Source organism: Oncorhynchus masou, unplaced genomic scaffold, assembly GCF_036934945.1.
Source record: "Oncorhynchus masou masou isolate Uvic2021 unplaced genomic scaffold, UVic_Omas_1.1 unplaced_scaffold_7864, whole genome shotgun sequence".
NCBI classification, from domain to species: Eukaryota; Metazoa; Chordata; class Actinopteri; order Salmoniformes; family Salmonidae; genus Oncorhynchus; species Oncorhynchus masou.
In genome coordinates this window covers 1-13,756 of record NW_027014334.1, presented here as the reverse complement: position 1 = coordinate 13,756, position 13,756 = coordinate 1, and the positions used below count along the sequence as shown (strand labels likewise).

General features: G+C 42.1%; 1 pseudogene; it reads right to left on the bottom strand.

The window, feature by feature from the left end:
- Positions 1 to 873: 873 nt before the first annotated feature.
- On the bottom strand, positions 874 to 2,630 carry LOC135537466 (C-C chemokine receptor type 3-like; annotated as a pseudogene).
- Positions 2,631 to 13,756: the final 11,126 nt, after the last annotated feature.

Below are 13,756 nucleotides of genomic sequence, written 5' to 3'. Positions count from 1 at the left end.
GTAGCCTAGTGGTTAGCCTAGTGGGTAGCCTAGTGGGTAGCCTAGGTAGCCTAGTGGTTAGAGTGGAGGGGCTGTATAGGGAATGAAAGAAAGAAAAGCTGAAATGAATCATTCTCTCTACTATTATTTCTGACATTTCCCATTCTTAAAATAAAGTGGTGATCCTAGCTGACCTAAGACATGGGAATTTTTACTAGGATAAAGTATCTGAAATTTTGAAAAACAGAGTTTAAATGTATTTGGCTAAAGTGTATGTAAACTTCCGACTTCAACTGTATGTGTTATAATAACCAAAGGTGTCTGACATTAAATGAAGTACAGCGTCCTGAGATATAGAGTCTTTACGGATGTGTAAGGAATTTCCAAAGGTGTCTCACTTCAAACTAAGTATTACAGGACACTACATAGAGTGTCAATAAATAGGTTATTAACATAATGCTGATGGATGAAGGTTCTCTCATGACCCACAGGTTACTGTTGTGTGTGTGATAGGTATCTGAATGAGTTGATGGACATGCAAAGCTTGTGTGTGTGTGTGTGTGTCAGGTATTCCTTGTCGGTTGCCATGGAGACCAGGGCTTGATTACAACCCTTGATTACAACCCTACAATAATCTTTATAGGGCTACTGTATTATCTTTATAGGGCTACTGTATAATCTTTATAGGGCTACTGTATTATCTTTATAGGGCTACTGTATTATCTTTATAGGGCTACTGTATTATCTTTATAGGGCTACTGTATTATCTTTATAGGGCTACTGTATTATCTTTATAGGGCTACTGTATTATCTTTATAGGGCTACTGTATTGCCTTGTACCCTGGAATGTTGTCATGCTGCAGTGCATGTGAATGAACTGAAGAGTCCCTGTAATGAGCATGGGATGCAGAGTAACCACATGCTATAGCTAAGATTGTGTGGGTTTTCATATGGAATCCCAACAGTCCTTTATGTTAGATTGTTTTATTGAACGAGGCAAGTCAGTTAAGAACAAATTCGTATTTACGATGAAGGCCTTCCAAACACTGGGCCAATTGTGCGCCGCCCTACGGGACTCCCAATCACGGACGGTTGTGATACAGTCTGGATTCGAACCAGGTTGTCTGTAGTGACACCTCTAGCACTGAGATGCTTTGTCTTAGACCACTGCGTCACTTCCTCACCTTGAAAGTATCTATGGGCCAGAAGAAACTGTAATCTGTGGTTTGGTTTTCCCTAAACAGCCCCTACAAACTTTATCCACCTCTCCATACAAATAAATGGGAGTGATAGTGGCATTTGTGCAATTGTCAAAATGTCAAGGCCAAATCAACTCAAATTAACTCCATATTTGGTTTGATGTTATTTAAAGGTGATTATGACATAAATAATACTAATAAACATACACACATGCCCCTATGACATCCCTTAATAGTTTGCTAGTGGATGGGGAAAAATGAATGGAAACTGAACCATGGAATATAGTTCCTCCTGTCCCATAGACCACTTTCAGTTGTTGTAAATTCCTGAACTTCCCCTTTAATATACTCTCTAATTTACATTCGAAATGTTTTCCAGATTTGATTTCAAACAATATTCATTATTATACTGTGGAAATTGTCAATGAGATGGCTCGAAATCTTACAGATTGTGGCTTTGAGATCAATGGGGACGACTGAGTCAGACTGGATTGGTACTGTTCTCTGGATGGGTGTTTCTGCAGGGAAAGGCGTAGAGGAATGGATCCAAACAGCTGTTGATGAAGGTCAGAGATCCAACAATTCGCCAATGGGCCTCCCAGACTCCTCTCAGAGCCTTATCCCCTACAAAGATCGCTGACAATCCCAGCAAATTCATGACATGGTGAGGAGTCCAAAGAACGGAAAATGTCACTACTATACTGGTCACTAATCTGGTCATCTTGGGGCTCCTGAAAACGCTGTTTGGTTCACTCTTCGGTGGAGGCGGATATAGGCTGTGGCCATGATGGAGAAAGGAACTACAAATCCCAGAACAGTCTGTAGGAGCAACACGGCCACTTGCTGAGCGTCTGATGCGAAAACAAACATACACTGGAAATGTCCATTCTCAACCTGCTTCAAATCTTGCAACACCCAATTAGGGATAGATAGGACCCCGGCTACCCCCCACAGGACAACCAGCAGTCCCCTTTCTTTGCCACTCCCAGCAAGGCCCAAGTCTGTGGATACAGAACCTGGAGGTAACGCTGGATGCTCAGAAGCGTGATAGTCAGCAAGCTGGTGTAGATGCTACAGTAAATCAGGATGGACATTAACTTGCAAATAGACCGACCCATTATCCAGCTAAACAGAATGCTGTGGATCCATGCAGGCAGGGTGACAAGGCATAGCAGGTCTGATGCAGCCAAGTTCAACATCAGTCTCCGGCTCAAACTGGATAGATGGTGGTTCCGACAGAGGACGACTATCACTGCGATGTTCCCGGGTATGCCGATGAGGAAGCAGAGAGACAGGACCACGCCAGGGGCCAGACCACCCCGGTTCCAAGGGATGGGTGCAGGACTGAGGAAGGAGGCATTAGAGTTGGAGGAGTTTAGGGTGAAGGAGATGAAGGTGGAGGAGTTGCGTTGCTCCATTTCTAGCAGTGAGTCAAGATGACCGGCAAATGGCTCTGAGTAACAGGCAGTCCGATAAAATACAGTGTTCATGTGATGCATGCGGTACACTATTTTAAACCGTTGTTTATCTGTACAGTGAATTTGCTAACCAAATTTAGTGTTAGTGAATAGGTAATTAGGGAAAGGCCATGTTGTCATGAAAGCTAGGAGTGGTGGGTGTGGAGTCAAAGAGAGCAAGGCTTCCAGTGTAGACAGATTTATTCCGCTGGGTCTCGCCAACATACAGGCACAATGACCAATACACAGATAAGTCCCACAAAACCAGGAAAATAACAAACAGCAAAAATACGTATAAGCAAAACCAAACTCTACCACTGACAGAGAGGAATAAGCCCGACACAAAATCAGGCCCTGGAAGTTTAAATAGCCCCGAATTAACAACAAATAATGTACAGGTGAAAACAATTAGGACAAAACCAACAGAAAAGAAAAAGGGATCGGTGGCAGCTAGTAGACCGGTGGCGACCGTCGAGCACCGCCCGAACAGGGAGAGCAGACGGAAGTCATGACACGTTTTGATGTTCTGCGTCTGTAGGAAATAGAATGGGACTTCTGAATGTACTGTATTCTTCCTGTGAAACAACAGATGACAAGGAACTGATCTAGAGGAAGAATCTTAGATAACCAGTCAGACTAAAAAACATGTTCAATTGTAATTTTACATTGAATGTGCTTTTCAGTCCAGGACTAAACTCTTAGAAAAAAATGGTTCGAAATAGAACCATACTCCTCACAGAGCCTTATCCCCTACAAAGATTGCTGACAATCCCAGCAAGTTTATGACATGGTGAGGAGTCCAAAGCACGGAAAATGTCACTACTATACTGGTCACTACTATACTGGTCACTAATCTGAGAGGAGAACCATTTTTGGTTCTACCAAGAACCCTTTTTTCATTGAAGGATTCTTCCTAGTATCCTCTATGAATGGTTCTAGTCTTTAACGTGCAAAACAGTCTGATCTTCCTTTCCAGGCATGCTCGAGCAAACACTAAAAAGTATGTGAAAGATTTCAAATAGTATTTGAACCCAGGCCTGTTGTCACGTGTGTTCTCTTTCCGGCCTCAAGGTCACCATGCTGCTCGTCAGGGCACACACCTGTCACCAGCGTTAGGCGCATAATGACACTCACCTAGACTCCACCACCTCCTTGATTACCTGCCCTATATATGTCACTCCCTTTGGTTTCTTCCCCAGTCGTCATTGTTCATGTTTCTTGTTTTGTCCTTTTACTTATTAGATGTGATTCACTCCCTGAACTTGCTTCCCGACTTTCAGCGAACATCGTTGCATCTGTGATGTTGTATTGGAAAACTGAGATGAATATTATATAAATAATCAATGGATGTCAACATATTCAAATAATGATTGACATATTTTCATTAAAAACATTATTTTGATTAATTTATTCATACTATTTCATTCAAACTCATTTGGGGGGCTCCTGAATGGTGCAGCGGTCTAAGGCTTTGCATCTCACTGCAGTCCCTGGTTCAAATCCATGCTGCATCACATCCAACCGTGATTGGGAGTCCCATAGGGCTGGCTGGGGTAGGCCGTCATTGTAAATTAGAATTTGTTCTTAACTGACTTGCCTAGTTAAATAAAAGGTTACACTTCCGCAAGATATAGTCCCGACACAAATCTAGGTTTGCTTCCCAAGCCGGCTGGTCATTTGTTCGGTTGCCAGAGATGCGACTCAGTCTTTTTGTTCTGTATCTATGGACGCGACCCAGTCGTTCATTCTAAATGTTCTATTGCCATACTGGCTGGCAACGTTCTTATCCCTTGCTTGTTAGCTAGCTAACTACGGCTAACTTAGTCACGTCAAACGTCAAAAAGACGCATTTGCATTTGTTTAAGCTGTTTTCTAGAGACATTTATATGGATGCATCCATAACAATGAGCTAATGACACACGATTTCGCCTGACATAGAAAATGTGCTCTCTCATCGGGACACGGTTGTTCAGAGGAGCTAGCCAACAACACAGCTAACACAATCACTTCAAACACTGGAGCTTTAAAGACCGCAAACTAGCTGCACTTCATTTCGTTTGACCTTTTTTAAATTGAAATTTCTTTGTATATATCCATAAAAATGATGATGATTTCGACTGGCTGAGAAACGCAGCCTGTCTGTCTGTCTCGTCCCTACTCCGGACCCCGACACGTGCATTACTCTGGGACAGCTGGAGATCGAATTTAAATATTGAAACAATGTTGCAAACGTCGTTGAGACAGGCAGCAAAGTTTATACAAATCTCTGTGGTTGTAAACTTAATGTTCGTCGAAAAGAAATGTGAGATAATGTTCAGATACTTTTTATAGTGGGGTTCAAGTTTATACTTTCCCTACCTGAGCTGATGAGTCAGTGGATTGCGCAGTCAGATGAAACAGAGTAGGAACAGGGGCTCTCTCATACCGTCCCTGGGAGGGGTGCGTCACCTGAGTGGGTTGAGTCACTGATGTGATCTTCCTGTCTGGGTTTATGTGTCGGGGGGCTAGGGTCAGTTTGTTATATCTGGAGTACTTCTCCTGTCTTATTCGGTGTGTGCTCTCTCTAATTCTCTCTTTCTCTCTTTCTTTCTCTCTCTCGGAGGACCTGAGCCCTAGGACCATGCCTCAGGACTACCTGACATGATGACTCCTTGCTGTCCCCAGTCCACCTAGCCGTGCTGCTGCTCCAGTTTAAACTGTTCTGCCTTATTATTATTGCACCATGCTGGCCATTTATCAACATTTGAACATCTTGGCCATGTTCTGTTATAATCTCCACCCGGCACAGCCAGAAGAGGACTTGCCACCCCACATAGCCTGGTTCCTCTCTAGGTTTCTTCCTAGGTTTTGACCTTTCTAGGGAGTTTTTCCTAGCCAACGTGCTTCTACACCTGCATTGCTTGCTGTTTGGGGTTTTAGGCTGGGTTTCTGTACAGCACTTTGAGATATCAGCTGATGTACGAAGGGCTATATAAATACATTTGATCTGATAAATATACTGTAATGAAACAGCAGGGAGCAGATCTCGAACCCTCGACCTTCTAGCCTGAGGTCCGGTGGGCTATCGACTGTGCTGCAAAAGCATGCTCTTGTGACAGAGTCGATTTCCATGCTTATAAACCCAGGGTCGTTACACTACTCCCTCCTTTCAAAGAGGGTGTCCTCATTTCAACATCCTAGGTTAAGCCGGTAGTAACTTGTGAAATAGACACTGGCTGGAATGCGTTTTTAACCAATCAGCATTCTTCACTGGCATAGTAGCCTGGCCTCCTTCCAACCTAAAGCCTGTGACTCGTCTGATAATCAATGTGATTTTGTTTCACTGAATCTCTGTCTGTATATTTAGTTAATTGATCTCTGGCTGGACAAGTGGAGAAGTGATATCTCGTTTATTCGCTCACTGATTTATAAACATTTAGCATTCGTTATACAATGGGTGGGTTTAATCCTGAATGCTAATTGGTTAAAAGGACATTCTAGACGGTGTCTATTCCACAAGTTACCACCGGTAGAGAATGTGTGATCAACAAACGCTATGAGTACATATGGATATATGTCTTAAACAGAGTTGGTCCCTGTTAAGATACCTTAAAAATGTACTCTCTTCATCTCCCCGTTATTCATGAGCTGATCTGTTATCTCTATAATCATCAATTTGATTTGGTAAAATAGTAAGTGTTCTGTCATCTGTTGGAGTTTATCGAGCTAGCTTAACGGCTATAGCCCTACTCGGTGGTGTCGAGATAGTCTGGTGCTTCTGCTGAAATGCACTGAATTCATTGAGGAACGTAATAAAGCTCGGGAATTTATGAACGCCCCGTTTCGCAAATTCACAACAAAATCACTGCCAATCAAAGTTACTCTATCATTATTAAGGGTGCGTTGGTCAATTCACTCTGGCTATCTACTCCGACTTCAGAGCACTCTGGTCTGAGTGTGCCAGAGCACAGAATAACTGATGAATTTGCGAACACTCCACACCAGTTGAATACGGCCAGTGTCATTGTAAACGCTGGCTAAAAAGCGTAGTTAAATTGTTGCCGGCAACACAGTTACAGTCACCAACGCTCTGGATAACATCAAAACAACCTAACCAGCTCTGCTAGGGTGAGTAAAATGATCAGAGTGAGGAGTTCTCTCATTTGTATCTGGAAGTAGCTAGCAAGCTAACCAATGTTAGCCGGTTAGCTTGGGTGCTTGACTGCTGTTGTGAGGCCAGAGCGTTATGAACACTCCGAGAGTGAAACGCTCTGAATTTACAAAAGGACAATCTAACTACACTCTGAATTTATGAACTCCCAGAGCGCACTCTGGCACTGCGGATTTAATTCATGAACACATCCTAAATATCAGTTTCCCTTGCAGTGAAATCTTTACATAGTGTCCTAGCCAAACCTGCAATGTGGTGCAGCGACAATCTTAATTTTAACCCTGGCATAGTGACCATATTTTGGTTTTAAACGCTTTAAATGGGCACTTCTAATTTTTCCGGTATTCCCGGGAGTCTCGGGATAAATATGAAGAATTATATTATCACGGAACTTGCCAAGATATAAATGGTAGTTTATCTGTGCTTAGTAACATCTGTTGATCTGGTAGTGAATATATATTTGGTCAACATTTAGTATATGACTGATCAGTGTCCCAATACTGTTACAGTGAATTACAAGACTGAAAATAACTCTACCTACCGGAACGCATTGAGCTATTTCACTTGGCAGTTTAACAGCCATTGTTATTCAGCAAACAGTACATGTTTCACCATCACACACGCATTACCAAGCATCCATTATAGTATTATGTACATGAAATCTCCCAGTATAAGAGGCCATTACGATGCTTACATTGGCTCTTCTGTAGTCTCAATCTGTTTCTCTGTAGCAGTGTTTTATACATGTGGGGCTTATATTACAGTAATCACCACCGTCAGTTCCCATTGGCTCAACTTATTCACTATTCTCCATACTCTTCCAGATGTATTACACAAATCTATATGACCTATGTCAGTGGACGTATACAGGGAACATCTAACCAGCTGTGCCCCCCTGAAAGATCAACCCGTGTGAACTGTGCCCCCCTGAAAGATCATTGTTGAGTGAACTCTTGCCCGGAAATGTGAAAATGCACATGTGTGAATCAATTGTATGTGGCCTATGTAGCGTATACTGACAGGAAGCCTGGATTCACAGCCATGGTATTCAACATGGACACTATTTGATAGCACAGTCCAGACCTCAGTTCAAATACTATGTTAAATCGTTCAAATAATTGTAACTTTTGCTTTAGCCAGCCTTAATTGCAAGATGGGAGGGGTTTGCAGTTTTGGGAGTAATCTATTGGTACATTCAGCCAGGGAAGCTCAGTCAAGCACAGACAAAGTATTTTTAAATGATTGCTAATAGTATTTGAACCCAGGTCTTGTGGAGGGTACTCTATCTGAGAGAGCCCAGACCTGCTGAGTGACTAATCACTGTGTTAACTGTATAGAGGCTTGAAGTGACTTTCAAAGCTGAGAGAATGTCAGCCCTGCTATCTGTCTTGTTTTTGACAACTACCATTACAAACAGCTTACTGAATAGCACATAAGTACAGTATACAGGGGTTTGGGGATATATTGGCATCTTTCCACTATCCTATCAGGTCTTACTGGAAGAAAAACACGTAATAAATTGACAAAATTCCAAAGTAGAACAATATCGTGAAACCTTTTTAAAAGTTAAAAGGCTGTAGGATGGTTACAGTAACCTCATATCTAAATGGTGTTGCTGTGCTGTGCTCCCTAGTCCCTACTTCATCAGGAGTAACCAAGCAGGAGGTGGAGTGTGATTGGTCTCGCTTCATGGTATTCCAAACCCTCCCCTCCCCGTGGTGTGTCTGGGGTGTACTGTATATCCAGTCTGATCCCAGAACCTGCTAGGTTTCCCATCCACACAAAGTTAACGGGTGAGTCCAAAATGGTACCTCTATTCTTTAAACTGGGCCCAATGGAGCTCCGGTCAAAAAGTAGCGCACTTATATAGGGAACAAGTGTGCCATTTGGGACACGACACACACTTATTGAATATCAAGTGGGTGTCAAACTGCCACAGTGGGATGGTAGGCAACTAGATGGTGATTGGGGATTGGTGAAGAGGGTGACTGTGAAATAGTTTAGTCACTCCGCATCTCTTCAAAGAGAACACACCCAATGATGTTTTATCTGAAGAGAAGTGAATATAGAACAGATACATTCCAGCTTGTTTACAGTGTTGCATATCTGTTGTAACTCTACTTGTATACACCCCTAATCTCTTAGAGTAATATACACTCTGTGGTGCATAAAAACCTCATACACACAGCTCTATTGTTCCTTATTCAGATTGCTTGATATGATTACAGTGTGTGGTGAAATGAATTAGCCGTTGCCTAAAATGAAGCATTTGAAAGCAACGTAGGCAGCTAGGGGCTTTCCATTGCCCTAGTTTCCATGGCTTTAGAGCTGAGAGACAGAAGGGGAGAGAGTGAGACAGATGTGGAGAGATAGAGAAAGACAGAGGGGGAGAGAGTGAACAGGAGAGAGTGAGGGAAACAGGGGGGAGAGAGAGGGAGAGAGAGAGTGTTCTGATGACATTTCATGTTGCCGTGGAGAGGTAGAGGAGAGTCGTGGTGGTGCTAGATAATGAGAACAGCAGTGCAGACTGGCTCAGGTTCAGAGCAGGCCCAGGCCAGGGAGAGAGAGAGAGATGTCTGCCAGAAGTGCTGAGCTCATATTTAAAGCTGTAGAAGGGGGACTCACTAACTGTAGCAGCAGCACTCAAACTCTCATCGTTTCTGTTCTGCTTGGTTTCTGGAAACAGGTTCTGAGGTTTCTGAAGAGTTGCTACTGATTTGTTGATTTCAGGTATTGCCTCACGAAGACGTGTTTGGTCGATATTGTCTGCGTGTGTGTGTGTATATGGGTGTGTGTGTGTGTGTGTGTGGGTGTGTATCCGTTCATGCATATGTGATCCCGTCCATGTGTGGACACGGCACAATCATTCATATGTGTGTGTGTGTGTGTGTGTGTGTGTGTGTGTGTGTGTGTGTGTGTGTGTGTGTGTGTGTGTGTGTGTGTGTGTGTGTGTGTGTGTGTGTGTGTGTGTGTGTGTGCGTGCGTGCGTGCGTGTGCGCGCGCGTGCGTGCGTGCGTGCGTGTGTGTGTGTGTGTGTAGTGGGTTTACAACAATGACACGGAGGTGTGTGTGTTCTCTGTGTGCAGTGGGTTTACAATAAGACACAGGAGTCTGTGTGTGTTCTCCCTCTCTCCTCCATGAGCAATTACAGAGTTATTTACTCTCATCAATCTCTGGTGGAAGAGCCTGCTATCTGATGCACCACAGAACACCAGAACACTCTTCATCATAACGCTTGTAGACAGAACCCTGAAGAATTCTTCATGATTCAGGACTATTTCTCTCACATCTGTCCATTTGGAACCACATCATTAATATTCCAGCTTTCATGTTCTAGAAGGTTTAACGAAAACACTTCCATCAAACTGAGTGAACAATTTGGCTTTTGTGTTGTTTTGTTTGTTTTACTTCCCAATAAGGAATGACTGTCCTATTGAGGTAAACTATGACTGTCCTATTGAGGTAAACTATGACCGTCCTATTGAGGTAAACTATGACCGTCCTATTGAGGTAAACTATCACTGTCCTATTGAGGTAAACTATGACTGTCCTATTGAGGTAAACTATGACTGTCCTCCAACCATAGTAATCTATTGAGGTAAACTATGACTGTCCTATTGAGGTAAACTATGACTGTCCTCCAACAATAGTAATCTATTGAAGTAAACTATGACTGTCCTATTGAGGTAAACTATGACTGTCCTCCAACCGTAGTAATCTATTGAGGTAAACTATGACTATCCTACAACCGTAGTAATCTATTGAGGTAAACTATGACTGTCCTCCAACCGTAGTAATCTATTGAGGTAAACTACGACTATCCTACAATCATAGTAATCTATTGAGGTAAACTATGACTATCCTACAATCATAGTAATCTATTGAGGTAAACTGTGACTGTCCTCCAACCGTAGTAATCTATTGAGGTCAACTATGACTATCCTACAATCATAGTAATCTATTGAGGTGAACTATGACTGTCCTACAATCATAGTAATCTATTGAGGTGAACTATGACTATCCTCCAACCATAGTAATCTATTGAGGTGAACTATGACTGTCCTATTGGGGTAAACTATGACTGTCCTCCAAACGTAGTAATCTATTTTTATTTTTTATTTTTTATTGAGGTAAACTATGACTGTCCTCCAACCATAGTAATCTATTGAGGTAAACTATGACTGTCCTATTGAAGTAAACTATGACTGTCCTCCAACCATAGTAATCTATTGAGGTAAACTATGACTGTTCTATTGAGGTAAACTATGACTGTCCTCCAACCATAGTAATCTATTGAGGTAAACTATGACTGTCCTATTGAGGTAAACTATGACTGTCCTCCAACCATAGTAATCTATTGAGGTAAACTATGACTGTTCTATTGAGGTAAACTATGACTGTCCTATTGAGGTAAACTATGACTGTCCTACAATCATAGTAATCTATTGAGGTGAACTATGACTGTCCTCCAACCGTAGTAATCTATTGAGGTAAACTATGACTATCCTACAACCGTAGTAATCTATTGAGGTAAACTATGACTGTCCTATTGAGGTAAACTATGACTGTCCTCCAACCATAGTAATCTATTGAGGTGAACTATGACTATCCTACAATCATAGTAATCTATTGAGGTAAACTATGACTATCCTCCAACCATAGTAATCTATTGAGGTAAACTATGACTATCCTCCAACCATAGTAATCTATTGAGGTGAACTATGACTATCCTACAACCATAGTAATCTATTGAGGTGAACAATGACTGTCCTATTGAGGTAAACTATGACTATCCTCCAACCATAGTAATCTATTGAGGTAAACTATGCCTATCCTACAACCGTAGTAATCTATTGAGGTGAACTATGACTATCCTACAACCATAGTAATCTATTGAGGTGAACTATGACTGTCCTATTGAGGTAAACTATGACTGTCCTCCAACCATAGTAATCTATTGAGGTAAACTATGACTGTCCTCCAACCGTAGTAATCTATTTTTATTTTTTATTTTTTATTGAGGTAAACTATGACTGTCCTCCAACCATAGTAATCTATTGAGGTAAACTATGACTGTCCTATTGAGGTAAACTATGACTGTCCTATTGAGGTAAACTATGACTGTCCTACAATCATAGTAATCTATTGAGGTGAACTATGACTGTCCTCCAACCGTAGTAATCTATTGAGGTAAACTATGACTATCCTACAACCGTAGTAATCTATTGAGGTGAACTATGACTGTCCTATTGAGGTAAACTATGACTGTCCTATTGAGGTAAACTATGACTGTCCTCCAACCATAGTAATCTATTGAGGTGAACTATGACTATCCAACAATCATAGTAATCTATTGAGGTAAACTATGACTATCCTCCAACCATAGTAATCTATTGAGGTAAACTATGACTATCCTACAACCGTAGTAATCTATTGAGGTAAACTATGACTATCCTACAACCGTAGTAATCTATTGAGGTGAACTATGACTGTCCTATTGAGGTAAACTATGACTATCCTCCAACCATAGTAATCTATTGAGGTAAACTATGACTATCCTACAACCGTAGTAATCTATTGAGGTAAACTATGACTATCCTACAACCATAGTAATCTATTGAGGTGAACTATGACTGTCCTATTGAGGTAAACTATGACTGTCCTCCAACCATAGTAATCTATTCAGAACCCAACACAAGCTGAGCCAATTCAGATCACGTTGAGTGTGTCTGTCAAAGGTCCATCAAACAAAATACAGAGTGTTGTAGAGGCCCTGGTCAAAGGAGGTGCTCTACATAGGGAATAGGGATCCATGTGGGACGCATTGAGGGAGAATAACAAGGGTGTGTGCTGTGTGATTCTGAGAAGGGTTTTCCAGAACGATGTTGTTCAATACCATAAACACTTTAAACTCTCCTTGACCTCCTTCAGAGAGCGGCCCAGTGACTCCATCCATTAACCTCGTTTAGTTCAGCCACGACCTCTTCACCACTCTCACGCAAGCACATGCAAACACACACACACATCCACGCACACGCACATTCACAGACACAACCACTGTACTAGTGGATGCATTACCATGGTAACGGGGAAAACTTTTTTTCTTTTTTTTAGAGAGAGACACCCTTCATGATGTTGCAACATTTTAATCATGAGATTAGAGTACAGGGTGGAGCGCTCAGTGCGTATCGTTCCCTCCAATAAAGGCCATTTAGGAAAGCCAGTTTTTACACTCAAATGATTCCCCAGGTCTTTACACGGGGCTCATTCAGGCGTTTAAGATCAAACGGACATTATTTTATGTCTCCTTTTCTAAATCCAGGAGGTGGACACACACACACACACACACACACACACACACACACACACACACACATACACACACACACACACACACAGTGCTTTCATGGACACTACACACACACGCACACACACACACACACACACAGAGGTGCTTTCATGGACACACACACACACACACAGAGGTGCTTGCATGGACACACACAGACACACGCACACAGAGGTGCTTGCATGGACACACACAGACACACACAGACACACACACACAGAGGTGCGTGCATGGACACACACATTTACACACACACACACACAATCATACATATACAAACTAGTTTCTAGGTTGAACCCTACGTTAAGACGTTGCTGCTGTCTGAGCCTAGCATGACTTTCAGTTGTGTTATTGTAACCATGAAAACACTCTGGGCCCTGGCCCATAACTGTGGATGGCTTGTATACATAGTGTTGTAATGGACTCACAGGCTGTTAACTTAACTTCCAAGAACCGTTCTGAGACATCAATTGTTTACTACGAATGGGTTAGTCCTATGTGGGTGATTGTGTGTGTTATTGCACATATAGAGCACTATTTGGCAATTGTTTACTACGAATGGGTTAGACCTATGTGGGTGATTGTGTGTGTTATTGCACATATAGAGCACTATTTGGCAATC